Consider the following 27,528-nt stretch of genomic DNA (forward strand, 5'->3'; position numbering starts at 1 on the left):
AGTAAAGGGGGAGAAGGAACTGGATGAACTGGAAGGCATACAGGGAGAGAAGGAGATGGAGCGGAAGAGACAGGAGGCAATGCGATCAGAGGAGGGGGAATCCAGGAACAACAGCCAAGAAAGGAGGTGGGAGAGGTGGCAGAGAAACCATGGAAGGGAGACAAGCAGAACCTCATCCAGGCATTGCCATCAGGAGCAGAGGCCCTCTATATCAGCTGACGCAGCAAAGAATTCATGGTGAGAGGGAGAACAACACAGGGGTGCCTTTTCTTCTGCTGCAGCCATTGTTCTGATAAAAATCGTTGGTCTGATTTCTTTTATAACCTCTTCTTTCTTCTTATAGGTACATTGAATCACTTGACCAATTGTAGAATTTTCTAGAAGTCAAATGTCAGCTGACAGGTAAGTGACCAATTAATAATTGTATTTTTTTTTCAAATTTACAGGGAACTGTTCTATTGATTTGTCCCTATTCCCATAGGTAGGGGGTGCTATTGCGTTCCCCCTACCTTCATTCTGTATAAATAGAGTTTGTTATTCAAGATAGTTTCATCCATAAGACATCCAATCATCTATACTGCACTAATGTAAATTACATGTGTCTTACCGTTAGAGAAGTGGCAGCAACCTGCAGCCAGGGGTCAAGCTGCACCATGCCTCCCCCACTAGTGGAACTAAAGGCGGCTCATTAATTCCAAAAGCGTGAAAACACAGTGGGGGAGATATACTAAAACTGGAGCACTCAGAATCTGATACAGCTGTGCATGGTAACCAATCAGCTTCTAACTTTAGCTTGTTCAATTAAGCTTTGAGAATAAAATCTGGAAGCTAATTGGTTTCTATGCAAAGCTGCACCAGATTTTGCGCTTTCCAGTTATAGTAACCCCCCCCTCCCAGTAAATCTTCTATTAATGTTCTGGTCTTAAACTCTTAAACAGCAACACTAATGCCCTATACACACGATCGGACTTTCCGATGGAAAATGTGCGATCTGAGCTTATTGTAGGAAATTCCGAGTGTGGGCTCCATCGGACTTTTTCCTTCGGAATTTCCAACACACAAAGAGCTGGCTCTAAAATCTTCTGACAACAAAATCCGTTTGCGTAAATTCCGATTGTGTGTAGACAATTCCAACACACAAAGTGCCACGCATGCTCGGAATCAAGCAGAAGAGCGGCACTGGCTATTGAACTTCATTTTTCTCGGCTTGCCATACGTGTTGTACGTCACCGTGTTCTTGACATTTGGAATTTCCGACCAACTTTGTGTGACCGTGTGTATGCAAGACAAGTTTGAGCCAACATCTGTTGGGAAAAAATCTGATGGATTTTGTTGTCGGAATGTGCGATCGTGTGTACAGGGCATAACTGATAAGTATTTGCAACAGGTCTTACTTGTACACATACCCCTAACCAGAATTCTCCTTTTGTATCAACTGCTGCAAGACCCCTAGCACTGCACCCAGCTCTCTCTTATCTCTTAACACCTTAATGCATTAAGGTAAAAAAAAAAACCTTTAGCCTTTACAACCACTTTAGAGCCTGTTTCACATGGGCTTCATCTTGTATATGAGCGGTGTGAACAGCAAGGTTTGACAAAGCAGTTGCAGAAATTTCAGAAAGCTTTATTGGAGCTTTTAAAGTACCATTCAGTTCTAGGTTGTAAATGTTGAACACAGGTCCTAATGGGAGTGTTCATTTAAGCACTTTAAAAAAGCTGCTAGCAGGTTTCAGCACTTCTTGAAGCTTGTTAATAACCTGCTGAATCCTGCTAGCAACGTGCTTAAAGTGGCAATCAACACTCCCATTAGGATAGGTGTTCAGTAAAACTGCTATGAGGTGGACAGTAAGTGCTTTAGACAAAAGGTAAAATTAGATAAATAATATCTGCAAATTTTTCTCAGAGGGGCTGTGGATTCTCAATTCTTGCCCATATTGATTATAATTAGATGCAGTATTTAAAATAAAATTGGCTTTACTTTTCTCATTTAAATGGATCAATAGTTTTTAATGTTTATTATCGTAGATTATCAATTTTAAAATTATTTACCTTTCATTTATCTAATTAACTTTAATTAGATAAATATGAAATATTACATATCAATATTACTTACATTTGACTATGCAAAGTATATTACTTCTAAGGACATCCAACCTTCCCAATTCTGGCAAAGAAAGAAATTCCTTTACAAGTTGATTACCAGTCTGCCAGTCTGCTTTTTTTTTAAATGCTTTGCAAAAAAAGGATTGTTTGATACAGAGAACCCTTATGCCCCGTACACACGGTCAGATTTTCCGACGGAAAATGTTCAAAGGGAGCTTGTTGTCCGAAATTCCGACCGTGTGTAGGCTCCATCGGACATTTTCCATTGGAATTTCCGTCACACAAAATTTGAGATCTGGATCTCAAATTTTCCGACAACAAAATCTGTTCTCGTAAATTTCAATCATGTGTACACAATTCCGACGCACAAAGTTGCACACTTATGCTCGAATTTAAGCAGAAGAGCCGTACTGGCTATTGAACTTAATTTTTCTCGGCTTGTCGTACGTGTTGTATGTCACCGCGTTCTTGACGTTTGGAATTTCCGACAAGATTTTTGTGATTATGTGTATGCAAGACAAGTTTGAGCCAACATCCATTAGAAAAAAAACATGGATTTTGTTGTCGGGAATGTCCGATCACGTGTACGTATGTTACTGCACTTATTGAATGCGCCAAAAAGTTTGATACCAAAGCTTGGAAGTCTCTACTACCCTCTGATGAAGAAGTAGCTATTGAAGGTTGATAATTTGTGTATGTTTAATGAGATCATCACTGAACAAAAGACTAGTTTACACAATATGGGCTTGCTGGCTGCTTTTCAGGCTCTCAACAAATATAACAATTTAGCATCTCTGGCTTCACCTAACTCCCTAGGATGACCTCCTAATCTCACTTGGGAAATAAACATTCTGTTTAATACCGAATTGTAACTAATGTAGTGAAAAGCATGATGCCTTTATAATATTTTGCTTCTAGTCTCGGTTCACACTGGTGCGATGCGGGAACCGGCTCGATTCCTGTGCGGGTTCCCGCATTGCATCTGACTCGCAGGCAGTTCACACTGACATCTGTGAACCGCAGCGGGTGTCAATAGAAAGTTAATGGCACCCCCAAATCGGTTTGCAGAACGCAGTGCGAACTGTGGAATTGGATCGCATGCGTCTAAACAACCAGTGTGGACAAAAAAAGGGTCCTGCACCATTTTACATACTATATGGCTGAATTTGCATATCACAGATATCACATAAGATGTGTATAGCAATGCAGTATGAATCACATGCGATGTCTGGCATTGTATAAGTGTGAGCCCAGCCTAAAAGTACATGTGAGCCCTTACCTTGTAAAACAAACCATTGAGTTTAAAATAGAAATGAAATGCAAAACATTTGTGAATAGATATATAAAAAAAAAACTTTATAAATAACTTTTTTCTTTTTTATAAGTGATCACATGACTTTTGTTCTCAGCTGCGTAAGGGGCTTAGAGAGGTGGGGAAGAGATTTCAGGTGGGCATGTCAGCAGGAGGCAGAGAAAGAGCAATATAGGGATGTTCCCAGTGAAGAGCTTTGCAGGGAGGCGTGTCAGTACAAGCCTTGGTCATTGAAGGACAGGGAGACTGTGCTCCCAAATTCCAGAATACTGACCACCCTGTGATAGATGTGCTGTCATGCCTAATGTGGTCAGTTTTAAATAGGAAAGCTGTGGAAGTGTCAGGAAAACCAGGTATTTCACACAAAAAAGTAAATGAAGATAGAACAGGATACTTTTTAACACAAGTACATGATACAACAGCCACATATCAGGAATATGAAATGTTGGGTTAACATACTCTTTAATCTTCACTTGTTGACAGCTTCTGTTTACCTGAAAACCTTCACAGATGTGCAAAGAGAGAGGAAAGAATGTGCCCCCTCTGGCTCATTCAGCTTTATCTGTGTAATTTGATCTAGTACAAAGTTAAAACAACTTCATGAAGAGCTGAATGTTAGCCCAAACCAATCTCCATAATCAGGAGCTCTGGAGAAGACCAACCTGTTCTTTAGATTCTGCTCATCAATGCCCCCAGAAGTCATGAACCAGCTACCACAGCTGGAGAAAGTCTACCCTGACAACAGCTGAGTTCATTGATGAGCAGAGTCTAAAGAACAGACGGTCAGAAGTGATGTAAAGTGTTGAATAGTTTTGTATGTATTCTTTTATTTCTGGGCATGCATAGTCTTGCTCTTACGATTTTTTTCGTATGAAAACCATGCTGATGAAATGAAAATCAGACATAGAGTTCACATCCGACAAAAATTTTATAATCTGCACATCCAGCTTTTGTCTGACAAAAAAGTGAAATCAGCTGTCAAAAGTACCGTACTAACGGTAAGATTTGCGGACGATCAGTCGTCGTAACACAATTGACGTCCGAAAAGCGTGTGTATGGGCCTTAAGACAACAAGGTAATAGATCAGCTTTACATCTGATCTTTGGCATAAGTTGACTAAAACAGGTAAATAATATATATTCCAATGTTTCCTATTTACTTGACTGAAAAGACTCTTTAACACCATCTTTTACCATTTTCTAAGCAAATTAAAAAACAAAACAAAAAAAACCCACAAAACTCATTGTACAGCTCTTTTAACTTGGCCAAGGATAATAATGTTTGTTAAACTGTTAACTAAAGATAAGTTCAGCTGCATTAAAAGTTATAAATTATTTCCTTTCTACCTTTAGGATCCTAATTTTTTTTTGGTGTGGATGACATGTTTTTCCTTTCGATCATTAATTTATGGCTTCAGAAGTATTGCAATTTATGCCACTGTGCTGACAAAGAATCAGTGGAATAAAACAGATCAGCTATAATCCTTGGCCGTGTAACACATACATGTTTTAATGAGTTATGATCAAGCAGAATGGCTTAAAACTAATTATGCAATATTACTCTAAAGTGATGAGCGGGGAAGCAATTGTTACTAGTTCAGCTTTTTTGCTGCTCCTGTCTTTAGCACATAAATCAAAGGTTTATATATTAATATTTAAAACATTTTTAGCTATTCAACTTTAATTGCACCTGATAGGGAACTACTCTCAACTTAGAATTTAAACTATTCTGATTTTATACAGTATTTAGAAAGCAGAAGAGAGGGAACTATGTCAGTTCTGACTGTTTTGCAATTTTTATATAGGATTCAACAGGATTGAAATAGTCCCAAGATGTATTTTGGTCCAACCACCAGTCAGTGGTCCTCCTCAGCTACTAAAAACAGTCTGTACTTCCCCACAATTCATTGGAACAATTTGCTCCACTAAAAGTTAAATTTGTTTAAAAAAATAGCAGTAGATGCTAAACATGGCAGAAGTCCAAATTATTATCAAGCAGTGAACATGACATATACTAAACATTCACTGTGGTATATCTTTCTGGGGCATGTATTTTAAAATGATTCACCTGCAGGAATGTTTGGTGAACATCACAATCCCGCTTTCTAAATATACTCCTATAAATTTTAAAAAGCTGTAATAAAGGAGTTGTGTTGGTCGGGAATATTGAGATTCTAATCCTTTTTTGTATACCAACTGTTCTAAAAATAGTACTAAGTGAAGTAATTCAGACCACTGACGTTATGAAAACACAACATTGCATGTAAAAAAAGATATTTTACTGTTACCACTCCCTTTTACCCATCTTGAAATTTTAGCCACACACTGAGACATTTTTGGCTGACTCTCCCTTATATCTTTTGTAGCCTTCACTAATAATTTCCTACTTTCTGAATTCCTGGCATTAGTTCCCACCACTGATTTGCACTGCTACAGCAGCGGGGGTATCTGTTCATCTAAAACATTCTGCCAAATTTAAAATTAATAAAGAATAAATAAGAAGACAGAGATCCCTGGTCTGCTAGAGAGAGATGTACAACACTGTTCTTGAGAATTCATAGGCTGCTGAACATTACCATTAGTCAGCCTTTTACTGTTCATTTTTACCTGTGATGGTAGAGGCAACTATAATAATTCTGGGTGGCACTTGGATAGATCTACCCAGCAAATCTGATTTAATCACACATAAAGGATGAAATATTGGACAATAATTTTTGCACATTTCTCTTAGACTCTGAAGACATCCACAATGTGGATCTCCAAACAGCGATCCACCAAAAACTAGTAATCATAGAAACATAATTTTGCAGAGGAGTGCAAAGGTTATGATTTAAAAAAATCTACACAAAATTTAGACAATGATTTCAACATCTGCACAATCTACATCTACACATATTTTTTGAGTAGTCCATCATAGCATTCATGGCTTCACTGGATAGTAGTCCCGATGTTCCTAAGTTTTTCCCAAAAACAGCATTCAGAAAAATACCTCACAGGGCATATGTTTAATTAAAAACCGTAGAGTCGTGTCAGTTAAGTGATCCTCACTGACTACTTATGTTTTCCTTTGGAGTTGTCCCTTCACTGGCCAGACCAATGAAATATCAGCCTCTTGCTTGTGAGAGAGATTCTGCAGTGTACTTAACCAGTGTAAGAGTAAACCCACTAAGGTGAGGTTATTAAAAAGTCAGACTTCTATTTTTATTAATCTGTTTAGTTCACACAAAACTGGTCGGCTCATATTTGTATGGCTTTCTGATCAAGATTCAAAAGTACATTAGAATCTTAATCAGTTTCCATCAAATAAGTTTAAAAAATGCAGGCTCCATCTTAAGCAATATTAACCTGACACACCGCCTTATGTGCTATAATCTAACCAGCAAGAAGGCATACAGTTTGCAGATACACAGCAATGCTAATACCAGCTCATGTGCCTTTTAGCATGTATCAGGTGTATCAAATGAGAATCCAAAAAAGGACAGGACTCCACTTTGAAATAACCAGCGTGGGAGTGTTGACTTTGTGAATGAAGCAAAAATAAAGTGGTATGGGAAACTTCCCAAACCCTTATACTCTAGTTACTCTAATTCATTTCTGTGAGATTCATTACTTCTGCATTTGGATGCAAGGCATGGGTCACCAAACCTTAACCCAAGAGTGATCTCTTTAGGAAGAGTAAAGACCAGTGCTAGACAGGACCCTTTTAGCCTTACCTTTTTAATTGGTGATTTTGGAGACTTTCTTATTATAAAATTACACTTTTTGAAAACTAGCATTAGTGTCTTTTTATTCACTTTGTATAAGATGAATAAGTGGGGGTCCAAAGGAGTCATTTATAAGTTTCCCCAGATGATGAGGAAGTCATTTATCTGTAAGGAGTAGCAACCTACTCTAGGATGCCCTACCTTTGTCTCCTCATATTACCTTTTTTTTTGGTCGAGGTGTGGAAGAGCTTAGAGTGTGTCAATATTGGCTTGTCCTTTTGAGTGAAGTTTCCTGAAGAACTGACTTGGCACTGAATAGGATATGGTCTACACTCTCATGCCTGTTTCCTGATAATTTATGGGAGAAAAGCTGTGAAGTTTTCCTTTAAAGTGTGTGCCCCATCAAAACCTTAGTGCAGATTAGAACCCCTATTGTGATTGCTATCTGTGGCTCCATTGGGGAGATTTCTCCTCACTTACTGTCTTGGTGACAATGGTTTTGCCAGAGAGGAGGTGAGGGAAAGTGTGTAAAAGAGACACAAGCAACAAAAAAATAAATAAAAGCTTATGGGGGTTCTAGCATTCCCTCATAAAAATATGATTTTTTTTTTCAGCGTTGCTGTTTGAAAATTTCCTTTCCTTTACTCAACATGTTAAGAAGTGAGGAAAAACAGAGCCCTGGATAGAACTTAAAATCCAAAGCGATTCTAATCCATCCAAGCTCTATCCAGAACAAAAAATAATTTAGGATTTAAATACATTTCAATTGTAATAGAAAAGGTTAAAAAAAAAACTGTGAAAATACTCACAGAAAAATCAGTCGCAAATCAATAAATTAACATTTTCTAAAGTAAATCACAGGAGCCAATCAGGCATATTGCTGATAATTTATGATTTGTTTTCATAAAATTTTACATTATTCTTCAAATAATTTGAAAATAATTAACATGCACAAATATATAATTACATTTTTTTATGTTGCTCTGTAATTTTTTTTTGATCATGAATTACATTACTACATTATCCTGCACCTTCAGAATTTATAATAACAAAGTAAAATCAGCCAGTTCATCCTTGTGCCCTGTCACATTTTATGGATTGCCTTACAGCTACCTGTTTGTGCCTTTGAAATTGTGATCCTTTATCATCTTGTCATCTAAGTGATTCTAGGGTCAGATTAATGGAATATAAAAATGTCACATCAGTTGTGCCTGATTTTCTGGGGAAGAGAATCCAGTATTTCATCTTGGCAAATATCTTCTATTGTGCTATACGTTATACAATACTTTGAATTTAAGCTATAAACCATAAAAATATTTTTATCAGTTAACTGGTTCAGTCTCAGCACCTTAAAACTTTTCACTCCCAGAGATTTTTCCCAGCAGATTTTGCAGATATTTTGGTTTTGAAGGAAGTAATTTTTGCATTTGTAATTTCCTCAAAAATAGGACATATACAAAGTAAGTCTTTAATTTAAAGCAAGTTTATTTATGTATTTTTGTTTTTTAAATGTAATAGGTTTTCAATTAAGAAAAAGGGGTTAAAAATAGATTAAAGCAGGGTATACACAGATCAAAAATCATATGGTTCAGCAGGAACCAGCAAACTTTCGGTCCATGGTCTAATGCAGTGGTCATCAACCCTGTCCTCATTTCTGCATCACACATTGGGGGTTATTTACGAAAGGCAAATCCACTTTGCACTGCAAGTGCACTTGGAAGTGCAGTCGCTCTAAATCTAAGGGGTAGATCTGAAATGAGTGGAAGCTCTGCTGATTTTATCATCCAATCATGTGCAAGCTAAAATGCTGTTTTTTATTTTCCTCACATGTTCCCCTCGGATTTACAGCATCTTTACTTCCAAGTGCACTCTCAGTGCACTTTCAAGTGCACTTGCAGTGCAAAATGGTTTTTCCTTTAGTAAATAACCCCATTGTGTCATATTCGCTAGTTGAACAAAAAAAAAAATAAAAAATGAACGTGTATAATTACATTTGTTGCTATCTTTTACAAACACAACATTTATAAAAATAGTACAGCCCCAGATATTCACTCAAAATATAAATGACAAAACGTTCTCATTATACGGATGTGACATGCTGTAAGTACAAGTTTAAACAGAGCAGTGGGTCAGTGTTGGACTTGATGGACTTGTGTCTTTTTTCAACCTTTCCTACTATGTAACTATGTAATGTTTACTTTTAAGTTATTACTTTTATTTCTGTCAGCATTAGATTACAATGCAGATAGGGAAACAAAAAATCACTTTCAGTAACTTATTAGTGTAATGCCGGGTACACATGTGGCACAAACGGTTGGTGGAGCAGAAACTGGCCGACTTTCAGTCTGTGTGTACAGCTCCCTGTCCGACAGAGTCTTACGACCAGCTTCTGTTGAACGCACATGCTGGAAATAGAAATGGAAAAAATACCGTGCTAGAAATAACTAATTAGCACAAGCAGCAGCTCTACTGTGAGATACACACAGTGTCATACAAATATAAATGAAGAGAGCTGCGCTGATCATAAATGCAAACACATTGAAAATTATGAGCATACAACATTTGGGGCTTGCAGCTATTACCCAGCCAAGGCCTTTATCCTAAGGGAAATCAGATACCAGCTCCCAAAATAAGACTCATTCCACACGAGATAAAGCAGAGCGGTTGATCTCAGCATTTCATAGAACCCAAATGGTGTCAGCTCCGTAATCAGTGAACAAAATCACCAGGATGGCCCAGAAAAACCAGCTGGCTTTCATTACCATGCGTCCTTGCGGGTTCACAACAATGCGGTGAGGTCAGCATGTCCCTCCTTCTGACGTGTTTTTATCACAATCTGCCTTCATCCTTGAGCACGTGCCCCAGGACGATAGCAGATTGTGATGAAAGGCATTGGGACGAGGGTAGTGCTGACATCACCGCATTGTTGTGATGCCGCAAGGAGGCGTGGTAATGAAAGCCAGCTGGCTTTTTTACAAATCCTCATATACTTGCTCCTAACTGTAAGTGCATTAATACTTTTAATAATAAAGCTGCAGTTGGTTTTACACTATGGCAAGCTCTTTCTTTTCTGGGCCATCCTGGTGATTTTGTTCACTGAATATGGAGTTGACCCCATTTGGATTCCATGAAAGGCTGAGATCAACCGCTCTGCTTTATCTCATGTGGAATGAGTCTCATTTTGGGAGCTAGCATCTGATTCCCCTTAGGATAAAAGCCTTAGCTAGGTAATAGCCGCAAGCTCCAAATGCTTGCCATCTGCTTTATGTGGTGGAGGTGCACTTCTTGTTGTGGTGTGAGTCAGTATTAACATCGTTGATTCAAAGAGAACTTAAAGTGATACACACCTTTCACCTTTTTTCTTCACAAAAGAACAGATGATATATATGGACTAAATCATTTTATATTGTGTGCTCACAATTTTCAATATATTTGCATTTATGGTCAACGCATGCTGGTAAACCAGCATCTGATTGGCATTCAAACAGCACTGGCAGCACTGATCAGTGTGTCTTGGTGTGGGGGTGGTCCCCTGTCAGAATATAATAGCACAGCAGGGGAGATTGCTGTACTAACATCACTTGTGTTAGTACAGTGATGTGTCAGTTTTTTTCTTGTTTAGCCTGCTGGGTTGAACAAGAGAAACATATAGTGTTTTTTGTTCAGCCTGCTGGGTTGAATGATAAAATCTTATAGTGTATCAGGCTTAACATTAAAGTTCAAGTAAAACCTCTGAATTTGTCCTTTCAGAGTTGTAATTTGTCATTTTTAATGCAATTTGTCATTTTAAATATCCTTAACCAGTTGCCGACCGGACCATAGCCGAATGATGGCTAAAGCGAGGTTGGATAACTCTTGGAGGGCATACTATGGCATCCTCCATCCCCTGGGGTCCGCACCTGGGAATGTCAGTGACCGCCGGGTTCTCGGGACCCGGCGCATCATGGATCGGGGTAAAGGGCCAATCCCAGAGGCCCTTTACCACATGTTCGCTCCGTCCAATTGGACGGAGCTATCACTGTCAACAAACCGGCGTCATGTCTGGTTCTCTCCCTCCTCACACCAATCGTGTGAGGAGAGGAGGGTGAAGCTGCAGCATGAGGCTCATGAGTGCCCCAGCAGTGCCAAGGATTGCCATATCTGTGCCCTAGGAGTGTCACATCTGTGCCCCAGCAGTGCTCTACAGTGCCACTAAAGTGCCCATTAGTGCCAGTACAGTGCCCATCAGTAAGTGCTCATCAGTGCCACCCTGGATCAGCGGATCCTCATCAGCGCCTGTTGCCGTAAAAATGTGTAAAAAATGTGTAGAAAAATGCATCTTCATTTTCTTTCCACATTTTCCAAAAACATGTGGAAAAAAGTGACATGTTCAAAAGACTGATTATGCCTCCTAGAATATACATTGGGGTGTTTGCTTTCCAAAATGGGGTCATTTTGTAGGTGTCTCCATTGTCCTGATGCCCCAGGACCTTCAAAAATGTGATATGTTGTCAGGAAATTATTTGTGTAATTTATGCTCCTAGAATGCCTGACGGTGCTTCCTGCATGTTGGGTCTCTATATGTGGCCAGGCTGTGTAAAAGTCTCACACATGTGGTATTGCCATACTCAGGAGGAGTAGCAGAATGTTATTGGGGTGTAATTTGTGGTATGCATGTGCCATGTCAGAGAAATAGCCTGTTAATATGACAATTTTGTGAAAAAAATAAATCTTCATTTTGCAAACAATTGTGGGAAAAAAATTGCAATGTGAAAAAACTCTCCATGCTTCTTACCAAATACCTTGGAATGTCTACTTTCCAAAAAGGGGTCATTTGGGGGGTATTTGTACTGTCCTGGTTTATTAAGGTCTCAAGAAATGAGATACGCTGTCAGTACATCAGGTGTGATCAATTTTCAATAATTGGCACCATAGCTTGTAGACTCTATAACCTTCACACAGACCAAATAATATGCACTGATTTTGGTTATTTTTACCAAATATATGTAGCAGTATACATTCTGGCAAAAATGTATGAAGAAAATTTACTAATTTGCAAAATTGTATAACAGAAACGAAGAAAAATGTTTGTTTTTTTTTTACAAATTCTTCTGTCTTTTTTTATTTATAGCGCAAAAAATAAAAAGCCCAGAGGTGATTAAATACCACTAAAAGAAAGCTTTATTTCTGTGAAAAAAAGGACAAATGTTTCATATGGGTACAGTGTTGCATTACTGAGTAATTGTCATTCAAATTGTGAGAGCACTGAAAGCTGAAAATTTGCCTGTTTAGGAAGGGGGTTATGTACCCAGTGGCAAGTGGTTAAAAAAAATGAATGTACCTTTTTCAATGGTAAATGCAACTGGGAATGATGCATCTCATTATATAAAATATATGTTATCATACATTATCTTATTTTGATCATGGTCAGGTGTATAAAAAATATGAAATATCGCATATGAATATTATGCAGTCTTCTTTCTAGCCAGCCTTCTTCTCACCTTTTTTTGTGAAAAGTATGTATACAGAGTTCAATAGCTCAATCTCAAATTTAGACACACACGCTAATGAGTTAGAGGATTGACAAATCCTTTATTGGATAGTTGTGTGCAGGTAAAGTGAAATGCATGCAGCTATGCTTGTTCTGTCTCTTTGACTAAACTATACTTTAGGAAATCTTGCCAAGGTTTAACATGTATTAATGGTAAAGGTTGATCTGTAAAAGAAATATTGTAAATATATACTATTATAGTATATACTGTATATTCTCTCTCTCTCTCTCTCTCTCTCTCTTTATATATGTGTAAGCTTCCCTGCTGTCTAAGCAGAATTTTAGGACACATTTACTAATAATAATAATTTTTTTTTTGTATAATCATATATGATTTTATCTGCATGATAATCATTATTATTGAGGGTGCCCTGAAAGTCCCGCTTATACTTTACTTATTATTTTGACAAAATGGGATATTGGCGCCTAGAATATATAAAGACGTAAGGCACTCTTAGCTTACAGTATGATAAAATTGCAGAGAAAAACTTGAGTTTAAACATTTTAAGCTAATATAAACTTCATTTAAAACCATTATAGCTTCCTTTCAAAGGGAACTTGTCAGTTTTGAAATATGAGGGGCATTACCCTAGTTCAGCCTAATCTATGCTTCTCTGCATTGCAAGTTACTGACCTAGAAAATGTATTCAGGACAGAACATCTGACTTCACTGGTTGTATGCTTGTTCCAGGTCATTGACTCACTAAGGAGCAAATTAAGGGTTATGGAAAAAGTCCAGAAGCTTGCAAATTCAAAAACAAGTCTGCAAAGGCAGCTACTATAGTTCTATCTCTAACGTTTCTTTAATATGTCAAACCTTCAGTTATTGAAACCTGATCAAATAACATAAGAAAAGGAGAATTACAAAGTGGTGATACTTAGAAAGGATCATTTCAATATGTTATGAAAAATAAATGGAACATAAATGGGTCCAGTCTGTGAGCTAAAGTTATCAAATTCATTTCCATGACTACCAGACATGTAAATTTAGAGTAAAACTTTGAAGAGACTAGAAAATTAACATGACACAGACACGTAGCAGTTAAAATATGAGCTCTGGTAAGGGGATAATAATACTTTTCCAAAGTACAAGAAATGCAAACACAACATTATACACAGCATCACATATCAGAATTTCTGTTGTATAGATTCCCGAAGCATTTCAACCCTGCGGTCAAGGTCTTCTTCAAGGGGCTGGTTTGCTATGGAAAAATATATTTAACTTTTCAAGTGTCAACAGGGTATATTACACCTAATAGACAATTGTTATAGACATGAGGTATAGTTACCAATGGAAGGTATAAATAGGAGATCTCCTGGCCAGAATTCCTTAAAATCATAGAAACAAATCAACTTATTTAAAAATGAGGACCATTTTGCAAGATAACTATGCATTAGGGAATATTATGTTTTTCTGCAAAGCATTCAAAAATATATTAATTAAATAAATGCATTTTATGCATACAATATATCCATTTTCTTTCAGTATGAAGAATACACTGGCTCCATACTAGGTTCTCTGGAAGAATTTATGAAGAAGGCACTCCAGATAGAGAAAATAGAGCTGGATATCTTAGTATTGGATTACTCAGGGGAGGTGAGTTTATGAATGGTTTCCTGCAAGAGATCAAATGAAAAACTCATTAGTATAGTTTACATGTTTCCACATTCTTTTCCAGGAGCCACGTTGCATAAGATTAGCCTATGTATATTAGTATATCTATCTATCTATCTATCTATCTATCTATCTATCTATCTATCTATCTATCTATCTATCTATCTATCTATAGATAGATAGATATCTATATATATATCTATATATATCTCTATATATAGATATATATATATCGATATATCTATATATAGATATATCTATATATATATAAAAGAAATATAGCTCATTAAAAAGAAAACACCTTTTGATGTATATTCATTTTCAATTAAAATAGTACTAAAGTCAAAGCTTTTTTTTATTGTTTTATTTCCATCTCTCAACTTAAAGTGGATGGAAAACGGATTCATAAAATTTGAGCTGGGCACATATAGCTGCAGTGTTTTTTTATCTCTCTTCAAAGCACTGTGTCCCATAGCTGTCTCCTGCTCCCTTCTTCTGTTATCAGCCTGATAACTTCTGACAAGTTCTCTGTCAACTGAGAAAAAAGCAGCCTGAATTTTGTGTTGGGGAGGATGCTATTAATAGATTAGCATAGAGCTGAATACAGCGAACAGTTCTGAAAGTCTCTACCTATGAGGAGAGGGGGTGCAAGCCTTTCCTCCAATCAACTGTCTTGGCTGTATGCCCAGGCTTCTCTGCAGTGCTGAAAGGGAAGAGAAAATCTCCTAACAGGATATGAACCTTCTAAATACTATATAAAGCTGAAGACAGCAGATATACATGTAAAACTTATGTAAGGAGATTTGTTTAATCTCTGTGTATCATCTGAGGCTGTTCACTTCACTGGGTATATGTGAGGGTTTACATCCACTTTAGGTATATTGCAATACTCTACTTTATACACACTACTTTTTACAATCTGCCTAGCTATTGTACCGGGATATCTTAAATATTCTAACCTTCTAAAATGCATAATAAAAGAGTTTTAAAAACAAAGTGCACTCACATATGTTGGTGGCTGATCCTGGCATTCAGGATAGATCGTATGTTCATACACTGAAGCCCTGCATTTACTAACATTTAGTGTGAGTGCCAGGATCAGCTACCAACATACGTGAGTACAATTGCTCTATTGTTTTTTAAAACTCTTTCATAATAAACCCTTTTATGCAATGAAGTATTTTTTGTTTTCTGCCTTATACACTTTGTATTAAACACCCTGGAATGAATGTGATAGAAAAATATATTTTCCCAACAATGAATTACCATATTTATCAGCATATAACACGCACCTTAATTTTAAGAGGGAAGTTTCAGGAAAAAAACTTACATTTTAAATAAAGAATTTTAAAGCAAAATAAGGATCAGTGCTCATTAATGCAGCCTGATCAGTGCCCATCTGCAGCCTCATCATTGCCCTTTAATGCAGCCTGATCAGTGCCCATCTGCAGCCTTGCCATTGCCCATCAATGCAGCCTGATCAGTGCTCATCTGCAGCCTCACCATTGCCCATCATTGCAGCCTGATCAGTGCCCTTCTGCAGCCTCTCCATTGCCCATCATTGCGGCCTGATCAGTGCCCATCTGCAGCCTCTCAATTGCCCATCAATGCAGCCCTATTAGTGCCCATCTGCAGCCTCACCATTGCCCATCAATGCAGCCTGATTAGTGCCCATATGCAGCCTCTCCATTGCTCATCAATGCAGCCTGATTATTAACCATCTGCAGCCTCTCCATTGCCCATTAATGCAGCCTGATTAGTGCCCATCTGCAGCTTCTCCATTGCCCATCTGCAGCCTCACCATTGCCGGATCACACATAACCGGGATCTCCTGTGTAGTCGGCACTCACAGCCACACACAGTCCCTCCTCCTGGACGCATCCTATGACAGAACACCGGTCCAATGCCGGGACATGTGATGTCTATCCTATGAGCCGTCAAGGAGGCGGGACAGTGTGTGACTGTGAGCGCCGAGTACACAGGAGATCCTGGCTATATGTAATACAGCGGCGCTCACCACTCCCCCCACCGAGGCAGCCAGGGAAATATTGACGTATATAACACACTCCCATGATTTGCCCTCTATTTTCAGGGGGAGAAAGTGCATGTTATACGCCGATAAATACGGTAAGCGCTGTTGACAGGGTTATTGGATTAACACGTTGTGCCTTCTGGTGAGTGTTATAAGGGGCACACAGGGAGATGCCACAGAGATCCCTAGATGTATATAAAGATACAGTAGTTGGAGAGTTATTGCATCTGAAGGTGTTTGGTGCAGTGAATTGCACAAGGTGATATCACAAGATATTTTCAGATAAGCACTATGAACTTGATGAACTGTCACTTACACTGACATTTTGTTTTTAATCATTTTTATTAATATTAGGAATATATGGTTTTGGAGGAAGTTTGTGCACTGAGGATTGCATATATTATGTTTTTAGGGTATTTGTTTAGGTTAAGCATTGTATATTGGTCACTTTCAATTTGGCGTTTTTTTTGCCACAGGATTTCTTTAGTCTGATGGCCAGCATAATTCCACCGGCGACTGGAGAGTGAAAAAAAGATGCAGCACAGTGATGAGCTGCTCATCCTTCTGCCAGTTTGCTTTCTCTTTCTATCACCACGCTTCCTGTCAGCGCATGAAGTGATTGGCTCCTGCTTTTTCCTCTCACACTCCAACCCTGCTCTATAAGCACTGCGAGAGGCTGATACCAGGTCTCATTCAGATATTTACACGGCTTTCATTCAAAAATACATTTTATGATGTTTTGATGATTACAAAGATTTCTAATTTGAATCTTTTATACCTGCCCAGAGTTCGGCCAGAATGCAATGTATTGTGGATCACACAATAAAAGCTAAATATTCAATGTATGAGGACAGAGGACTGTGCTAGAAATCTCAGCATCTTTATATCACAGAAACTGTGAAAGCAATGCAATGCTGAGGACCTTTAAGCACAGGTAAACTTTTTATATAGAGTTCACAAACCATTGATTTGACTGTTCAGCAGTGAATGACCCTTATCTTCTCTCATCCAGCATGCATATTTGCTGTTGGGTGAATGATGCACCATTTTGTGTTATTCAGGAGGCAAGAATTAAAAGCATCAGGTAATCTTTATTCATTTTTGCTTTCACCAATGTATGCCCAATTTAGTTAAATAGTTAAACAAGAATATATAAGAGCTGCAAAATGTTCACTGGTATGATTTTTTAACTTTCATCTTTCTAGTTGAATAGTTAGCCACTAACAGGATATGCTTGTATTTAATCATGCATGGTAATAAATACATATTTTTTTTTAGAAATACTCCAGGTCAATTGGCCTATTCCTAGAAGTATTTGCTAAACATTTGTTAGCGTTAAAGTGAATCTCTGTGTACTTTAAACTTAATAATGTGACTTCAGACATAAAAAAACAGGCCCCTAAAGTTGACTGCATGCCCCATCCATGCAACTGGATTTGTCGCAACTTCACCTCCAAAGCCTAATTTCTGATCAGTGAGGTCAACCATCATACAGTAGTTATAGACAAGTATTAAGATACAGAAGGTGAGAAGGCAGGCATTAGCTTAATTAGATTAACACAATAGGACTCTCTGTGTATGGTATTTTATAAACTGCTAGTAGGCATCTGTTTTTCCATGTTTGCAGTTCAAAGTAAAAATAGGTTCATTTGAAACATAATCTGTCATACGGAAATAGACAAGCTGAAATTTTCAGTCCTCCCTCTAAAAAAGCTAAGTTGCTTGACTGTTACATTTAACAAATTACTTTTATACTTCTAGTCCCTGAAACACATTGGCCTTTTATTTTGGATTTCTATAATGTAATACACAATTTTTGAATTCTAGTCCCATAGGTGTGTTGCTGTTCTTCATACAGATTTAAAAGACTTTGTCCAAAACACTCCCCACTGGTGTGTTGTTCTTGTTCACTCAGATTTTATGGACTTTGTTTGATACATCCCAATAGATTATCATTCAAGCAGCTTATGGGGGGGACACTTTCATCAAAAGATTGTACTCTGTATGCATGAACTAACAGTAATCCTAGATCCAGTGTCTCTTATCTGCACTTCCTCATTTTTATGATACTTAACCAAAATAAACATTTAGCAAATGAAGTCAGAGTAAAGTCAGGACTCTTAATATGCATACTTGCATGAAGTCATTGGATTAGTATGCCAGGAAAATGGTAATGGAAAGCTAAATATTGTTCTCAATACAAGTCCGTTTTAAGTGACAAAAGCATATTCTGATTTTTAAATGTATGTAAAACCCCAACTTTTTTTTGTTTTAATTTTGGAAGGGTTAAAATTTCTGCCAGGTTTATTTTACTGCTGTCTATGTCCCAGCTGGGGAGATCAATATTAATCCTGGTGGCTATTGTCTCTAGTAAAGAAAGGTATGGAAATCCCAAAACGTTTAAGCTGTCACAGAAGCTAAAAGTAAATGGGAAATATTCCAATGGGAAAACCTGTTCTGCTGATATCCCTTCTCTTGATGCAATCTCTTTTTACTTCCTTCTATGTTTCTCAGACAAGAAGTAAAGTAAAATATTCCTTATGGGAAACAAATGGCAAAAAACAACCCAACTGGGCCTTAACCATTATCTACTTTATTCAAAATTAACAAAATGTTTGGTTTTGCATACACTTTAACCTCCCTGGTGGTAATCGCGAGTGTCTCTCGGGGTGAATTTTCATTACCAAAAGCAGTAACCCCGAGCCACACTCAGGATTGCATCGCAGGATCCAGGCAAAGTTACTTACCTTGTTCCCAGGATCCTATGTTGTTTCCCCGATGTGTGTGCGAGCTGTGTCCTCCGCTCGATCTATCACAGTGCCCAGCTCCGTTCCCTGTGAGTGTCGCGATGCACGGGGACGGAGCCCAGCACCAAATTCAAAAAGTGAAAAACACAGAACACCAACAGTACACTGTGATCTTACAGATTACATTACTGTATCAAATTATTTCACCTCTCTTGTGTCCCTAATGCTTTGTCCAGTTCCCTGCATGCAATTTTATATTATATATACTGTTCTTTCTGCCTGGAAACTTGAGAATGTTCATAGCAACCAAAAAGTGACCCTTTACGTCAAAAGCGGTTTTAGACAAGGTAGAAAACAGCGATAAATTGGAATCACTTGCAGAATTGTGATTTGTGGGGAAATTCGTCATCAAACACTGAAAGTAATGACAGCGACAATTCTGCAACTGAACAAATTTCAGTGTTTTTGATTTGATTACATTATTGAATACATTTTATTATTATTGTATTATTATTTGTTATAATTATTTATAGTTATTTATTATATTATAATTTATGATTTCGTGTTTCAAACTTTATTATACCCTGGATGTCTACTAGACTGTTGATTGGACAGATTTAAGTGAGTTATTCCTAAGAATTACAGGCCTACAATATAAAACGCCAAATTTCCATGCGAAACAATGTACCGCTTTGAGTATCAAAAATCTGAAATAATCATACCGCCAGGGAGATTAAGGTAGATAAACATGTACAGAAATATGCTTTAGAGGATGCTTCTTTGACGCTCTGATATATATTAGAATTGTTTTAATAATAATTGCTAAATATATGAAATATCTATTAGTTTTTACACAGCTTTATGGTGCCTGAGCTTATTCTTTGCTCTATGAGCTTTCATGTGGATTGCACATGAAATGGATTCACTGCCTTAATTGTTTCTGGCCTCCTTGGCTCACTTTTGGAAGCACCTAGGGGAATATGTCTGCTAACATATGATTGTCCCTTAATTAGCATATTACATACTTTATATTTCAGCACACTTGCATAATACTCAAGTGGGCTCATTTTATTTGTGCAAGCAGTTGTGCACTTGTATAATTAATTTCAATCAACAGAGTCTTGCCCTTCTTATTGCTTTTATTATATAACATAAAAACATTTCTAACCATATTACTTTGTAGGAGAGCTAATCTTTTATGTCACTAGTAGTCGTATGTGTTATAGTTTCTTCTGGAGATCAGAAGGGAAAAGTAATTAAAAACTGTAAATTATGACATCCTGTGGTTTACAGTTATTCATTATTATAGCTTATAACCCAGCTTTGCCAAATGCAATAAAACTGTGTTCTATTAAGTCTTTTTTTTCTAATATTATATATGACGTATAATTGTATACATTGCTTGTAAATCCTCTGATTTGATGTATAATATTATAATTAATCTAATATATTATTATCACCACATCTAAAAAAACTCTTTACTGTTGTCCATAAGAAAATATAGCAGAATCTGAGATGATTCAGAAAAGGGTTAAATAATTCATTTCTATAAGGTGTTTATAATGGCAAAACTTTGTTTAACCTAGGTTCAACTGGGACACAGGGAACTAATCTAAATAGAAATAAAAGTTCAGATAGAATCAGAAGCTAACAATTAGCAAACACTAGGACAGATAATATACAAGGTCAGAAGTGGAAAGCCCCAAAGCAGAGGCATAACTAGAACCTTCAAGGCCCTGGTGCATGAAACCATGAAGCCCCCGACCCCGATCAGGGCCCTTCCCATTGATTCCAGGGCCCTTTACTCCGATCGTGGGACCCTTTATTACAGTCCCACAGTGGGCCACCTTACCGCTGTACCCCCTCAGGGACAGAATGCCAGACCCCAGTCGCAAGTGCAACCTTTGCGACCCTGGTAGTCCCGCCACTGGTGTCAGTAGTTTTTTATTTTAGTTATTTTATTTTGTATCATTTTTTTACCATTTTATTTTATTTATTTTTTCACAATCTTGTTTTTAATTATTTTTTACATATTTTTTAGGACCCCTGTTGGGGGGCTTTGGTGAAATATCAGGGATCTAAACAGACCCCTGATGTCTCACTTTTGAGACAGAAAAAAGGACTGAGGACGGATTCATCAGTCCCTTTCTCTGCAGCCTCAGATACACAGAATGAATGAACAGGAATTGCTCTGTACAGAGCTTCCCGTTCATTCCTTAACCTGAAGCATAGCAAACACAGTTTACTATGCCTTAGCTATGAATGAATAATAAAAAAGTACTGATCACTGACTCTATTTAACCCTTGCCCGCTCTCCAACCTGACAGTTCAGGTGAGGGGGGCCAGGGAAGCACACAGGGGCCCGGGGCAGCAGGACAGGGATAGGGCGGCGGCGGGAGTGGCATGTAGAGGAACCAACGCTCTCCATTTCCTTCTTGTGCCCGCTGAATGTCTGTGAGAGGGAGAGGAGCAGAAGCCGGCATTCAGTGACTACATGGAGGAATTGGTTCCTCTACATGCCACCGCCCCCACCGCTCTCTTATCAAGGTGTACAGGGGGGCTGCATGGACCCCCTGGAGTATGGGGCTGGGTAGCAATGGTGACTCCTCCTCGTATGCCCCTGCCCCAAAGCAGTACTACACAGGAGCTTGGAGGTTGAGTGAGTACTGACTAAACACAGGTAGGTAAGCAAATTGAGATAAAGAACGAGCATTGGCTAGTGAGAGCAAAAAAGACCAGCTGCCAGGAAGCTGTAATAATAAGAAGGCATGGAATAGAAAAGTGGGCAAGTGAATAGATGATGGCAAATATCACAATGTGATAGAGACTGACAAAACACGGGCAGCACAGTGGTGTAGTGGTTAGCACTCTTGCCTAGCAGCAATAGGGTCACTGGTTCAAATCCTGACCATGACACCATCTGCCTAGAGCTTGCATGTTCTCCATTTGCCTGCGTGGGTTTCCTCCGGGTGCTTTGGTTTCCTCCCACACTCAAAGACATGCTGGTAGGTTAATCAGATCCTGTCTATAAATTGGCCCTGGTATGTGTTTGTAAGCCTGTCGGGACCCTACCGGGTAAATGACCGCGCTATATCAAGATGTAACTCAACTCAATCAGAGGATTCAAATTCTCTGCTAAAAAAATTATTAGTGATAGCCATCACTGTAAGTAAAAGAAAAACACTGTAAGTAAACTTGTGGACTGGATGCCATTGTTGCCAGAAAGGACATGTCCAATTACATTAAATTTGGGATCTTTAAAAAGAGTGAATGACCCAGCAAATGCGTTAACTGTGAGATTAAATTTGCGCTTTTGTTACATTTTTGGTTTGCCTTTTTCTGAATCAAAGGTATTTAAGTTGTATTATAATTGTCTTGAATTACTGTATGTATTGTTTTTTTTGTGCTATTACACTGCCACTACTTGTATTAAAGCAAAACTAAACTTACCTCTCCTCTAATGGTCCGAGTCCCTCGCTGGCGTTTTCATTTTCTCCTCTGATGTAGGTTTTTCGGGCATCTCCATTGGCTGGCACATGGTAACGTAACTCCTGTGCATGTGCACATACACAGCTCAGTTTAACTGCTGCAGAAAACTGCAAGCAGGCAGCTAGGTGTATTACATGTCTCTTAACGATAATGCCCTGCCTACTTTTGAAAATTCACATGACTTGAGTGTAATATACATTTGTAAAGGATACAAAATAAGGTAGTACTGAGTATTACCAGGGAGGCGGACTTTTTAGGCTAAGAACCAGTGGAGAAGATATAGCAGTATAAAAAATATTAATTTATTGAAAAATACAATATCTAAAAAACAATGACAATTGTAACATATAGCATCTATGATTATTGTGCAGGGAGCCCTTGTATGTCTACGCGTTTCACCGTTAGGCTCCCTCAGGACACGGCCAAGGTTCACAGATGAGACAGAGAATGAGATATAATGTCATTAGACACACACAACTAACACATAAACAAACTGTTAACAATAAAAATCATGCGCTAAGCAACTGCGAGCATAGGAAAGAACACCAAGCCGGTACCTTAAATTGGAATGCAAAATTATGCAAGTCACGGTAGCATGAGAAAGTTCAATCAGCAGTAAGAAAGCTGAAATTAAAGCAAATGCAACCAGCATTAATCAGCGAGAATATGCATTTGGGCAGAGAAAACTTTATAGGTTTGTTAAAGAATGAGACTTACTATATTAGATATAGCTAAATATCTCAGCAGGGGCATGTAAACAATATTCCTAATTAAGGGAGCAGCCATTAGAGGGAGGAGGGCCAACACCGGATTCACCACTTAGATCCTGGATTTAGTATCAGCAATGCTGAAGGCTCAGTACAATCCCATTTTACTGCAGCAATGGTGATAGCATATAGGGCATTTGATGCAGCAAGGGCCAAGTGATAGTATATAGCTAAGTACTTACATTCAGGATACAAATAATCCAGCGTGCCCCTGGGAGACAGCAATACACTGCACACAGGACTAGCAGCAGCTGACAGATATTTATATCCTTGATCAGTCACAGCTGATCCTGAGAACTAGCATCATGTGATTCCAGGATAGCAGATTGAATTATGGGGATTGTAGGCCAACAGCAACAAAGCTTTCTGCACATATGCAGGAAGATATCCCGAAAAAAAAAACAATGCCCACAATGTACTAAGAGCCGGCGTATGTGCGAGGTCTTCTCGCTCGGACGCTGTACTTGTTCAGCTCTCTTCACAGATAGGATTTTTTTTTTGGGGGGGGATATCTTCCTGCATATGTGCAGAAAGCTTTATTGCTGTTGGCCTACAATCCCCATAATTCAATCTTCTATCCTGCTGATTGAACTTTCTCATGCTACCATGACTTGCATAATTTTGCATTCCAATTTAAGGTACCAGCTTGGTGTTCTTTCCTATGCTCGCAGTTGCTTAGCGCATGATTTTTATCGTTAACAGTTTGTTTATGTGTTAGTTGTGTGTGTCTAATGACATTATATCTCATTCTAGATAGAGAGACATATTTCCTTCTCTGTCTCATCTGTGAACCTTGGCCGTGTCCTGAGGAAGCCTAACGGTGAAACGCGTAGACATACAAGGGCTCACCGCACAATAATCATAGATGCTATATGTTACAATTGTAATTGTTTTTTAGATATTGTATTTTTCAATAAATTTATATTTTTTATACTGCTATATCTTCTCCACTGGTTCTTAGCCTAAAAAGTCCGCCTCCCTGGTAATACTCAGTACTACCTTATTTTGTATCCTCAATGATTTATGGACGTGGCTTAAAAAAAAATTACATGCCAAATGTGGCATGTCAGGGGTCACCAGCACTTAAAGTGGAAGTTCCATTTTTGGGTGGAACTCCACTTTAAATAAGCCCAGAAAATCATACCCTCTAAGTATGGAAAAGAGAGACTTTTTTTTTCAAGAAAATTATACTTAAACAGCACAATGAGCAAACTCTGATAACATCAAATTATATTTTGCAGTAAAATATGTATTTTCAAAACTAAATCAATTTCACTCAAATAATTTCACTCCCCGTGATTCTGCCTGTGATTCTCAATAGCAGCAAATCGCGGGATGCCTGTATGATCCCCGTCACTTGCAATAGCACCCCGATTGCGGCACGATTTTGCCGCGATTCGTCAGGCAACAATCGCAGTAAAATTGTGCAAACAGAATCGCGGGATGACGATTCTGTTTGTGCCAATTTACTGTGATTGTCGCCTGACGAATCGCGGCAAAATTCCACCACGATCGGGGTGCCATTGGAAGTGACGGGGATCGCACGGGCATCCTGCCATTTCCCCGCTATTTTGAATCGTGGGCAGAATCATGGCAATTCTTCCCACGATTCAGAACACCAAGATGTGAACGGAGCCTTAGCAAGCCTGGCTGCTTGCTTTACAAGTCCTACTGACTGGCACACTCCCCCAGTTCTTCCTGACTGGCACACTCCCCCAGTTCTTCCTGACTGGCACACTTCCATGGAGATTCCCCAGGGCAAGGTGAAGATTGAAGCACAACGCTATCTTCAGTGAGCACTGTTAAAGCTGACAGTCTCCCCCTTGTGTTGTCCCTTCACTGTGCTGATATTACTCACTGTCTCTGCTTGCTGTCTCCTGCTGCCTCCTCCAGCATGAATCCCACCAGTTGCTTCCTATGGTGGGATCCTTCCAGGCCAGCTTTCCTGAGATCCAGCCTCCACAGCATGGGTCCCTCAAGGATCACTGACAGCCTCTCCTCAGCACTGCTTCTCCATCCTCCAGCCGACTCCGCTGCTGAAATGGCCCATTTCTATTTATGGGATTTTCTCAGTCTCCTGCCAGCCCACTCCTTGGGATTGGCTGAGGTCCCAAAAATATTCAAGGCAGCTCCTTCTCACCCCCCCCCACACTAGTTCCAGAACATTCTTCAATATTCTGGAAACAGGGGGAGTCACCAGAGAGCTGCCAAGATGAGTCATCCAGCCCTGAATGCTAATAACCCAATTAAGACTCACAGATTTACAGCATGAGTCAGAGTTAGATTTTCCTACACTACACTACTAGTATCACACACTAGAAGGGGCTACACATGCTAATTATTTCACCTTTTTTTAAACCATAATTCTTTATTGAAATATAAAAGGAGGAACAAAACAAAAGTCATATCATGTAGTACACATTAGTACACATATAGTACACATCGGGTCTGCTGTCCTGCCTATGCCATTACAATTTGATCATTCAATTCATGCCTTTTGATGTTTACAGAAATGTGAGTGTTTTACCTTTTTTTTTTAAACTAAATTTTATATACAGTTTTACACTATGTCGAGTCTTCTATCCTTTCTCCTTGGATTTATGTCCTAATGGAGTACTGATGAGAGGATTCCAGTTTTGACTCTGACGTGCCTTATATGTCTACACATCCTTTTATACTGGCTCCGCTTGCTGTTGAGTTATCCTCCTAAACAACAAGTCTATTTGAGAAGAAGATTACAGCAAACCATCTACACCTAGGTGTTGAGACAACACTGCCTGTCTGACCCATTTAGCATAAGCTGGTTAGGGTCAATATGTTCAGGTAAGCCTCCTCATATCACATTTGGTGGTTGAAGTCTTTCACAGTGGTGATTCTTCAATTCATTTGTATATTGGGTAATTGATCATCACTACTTGTCATCACAAAGTTTTTGGACTCACCTACATGAACTGTACAAGAGTTCCCTTATTATTGTATTATTCACTTTTTTTCAATTTCCTTTTATCTTATGATTCACCATCATTATAATTATTTTTACGTTTTATGTTTAGCGCGGCACTGTTTATATCCACATTAGTATGAATGTTTGTCTATAGGGTAACAGTAGCAGAAAAGAAAAACAAAAATATACACCATTTCAGTATAGGAATAAATGATACAGTAAACTAGCATTACAGTATGTTTAGGCATTGATCAATGCCTAGTAATTAGGCTAGTACAATTACAAAATAAACAAGGGGTAGGAAGGTAAAAAAAAATGTATGAATTTAAACAGTAAGCATTACATGTATACAGTGTATTATACAATTGCATTGTTTAATAATAAGAGAGAGAGAGAGGGGGGGCATCAGAGGTACAGGGTGCAATAAATTATTTTTTTTCAGCTTTGAAACCAGTATACTCTAGTTTAGGTATATCAAAAATATATTGGATCTACAATATGTACAGGGTTTTCAAGCATTTTTTTACTGTATTTGTTACTCTCTAAAATGTTTTCTGCATTTGGTAATGGCTTTGTGCGCACGTTGCATGTAGAGTATTTTTCTATCAAGTATTGTCCTAAGAAGCTTAAAGTTTATTTCATACAAACCTCCCAAGAGCATTAAGAGTACTTTAATTTTTTTTTTTAATCCAAACCCAAAGGGGTTAATGAAATCTATAAGATTAAAAACTGTGAAATAAATCTTGATTTTATTGTACCTTTTGGAGAGGTGTCTTCCCTTGAGTGAAGTTTGTTCTCAGAATAGTATCAATAGTGCATATTGCTTTTTAGAGATAAGAACTCTCTTCATGTTTGTGAGATTATATTTTTTACACATAGATAGGCAGTTAGCTAGAATTGTTCCCTTGATGCAATTCAGTTTATATATCAGTTTGAGCTTTCTTTTCCTATTTTTCTTAGGCTTGATTTTTTTTGCATGTACCGAAAACTGAAGAAACATTCATTTTTACACATAAGTACATAGGAGTGAATGATACAAGATGTTTACTGAAACTCACAAAAGCTATTACTAAACCTAAATTGGCTCATCTAAAAAAAATGTAGAGCAAGATGTAATAGTGAATAGGCGCTTAACAAAGTGAAAAAATTAGCAGTGGTTTCATTCAAATAAATTGAGATTGTACTGATCAGTAATGTCCATGCCCACAGGGTGTGGTCATTTTGGTGATTTGATTTAATAGCAGTGTTAGTTCACATGAACTAGAACTAGACTTACATGCTTAAAA

Source organism: Aquarana catesbeiana, linkage group LG01 (assembly GCF_042186555.1).
Source record: "Aquarana catesbeiana isolate 2022-GZ linkage group LG01, ASM4218655v1, whole genome shotgun sequence".
Classification (NCBI taxonomy): domain Eukaryota; kingdom Metazoa; phylum Chordata; class Amphibia; order Anura; family Ranidae; genus Aquarana; species Aquarana catesbeiana.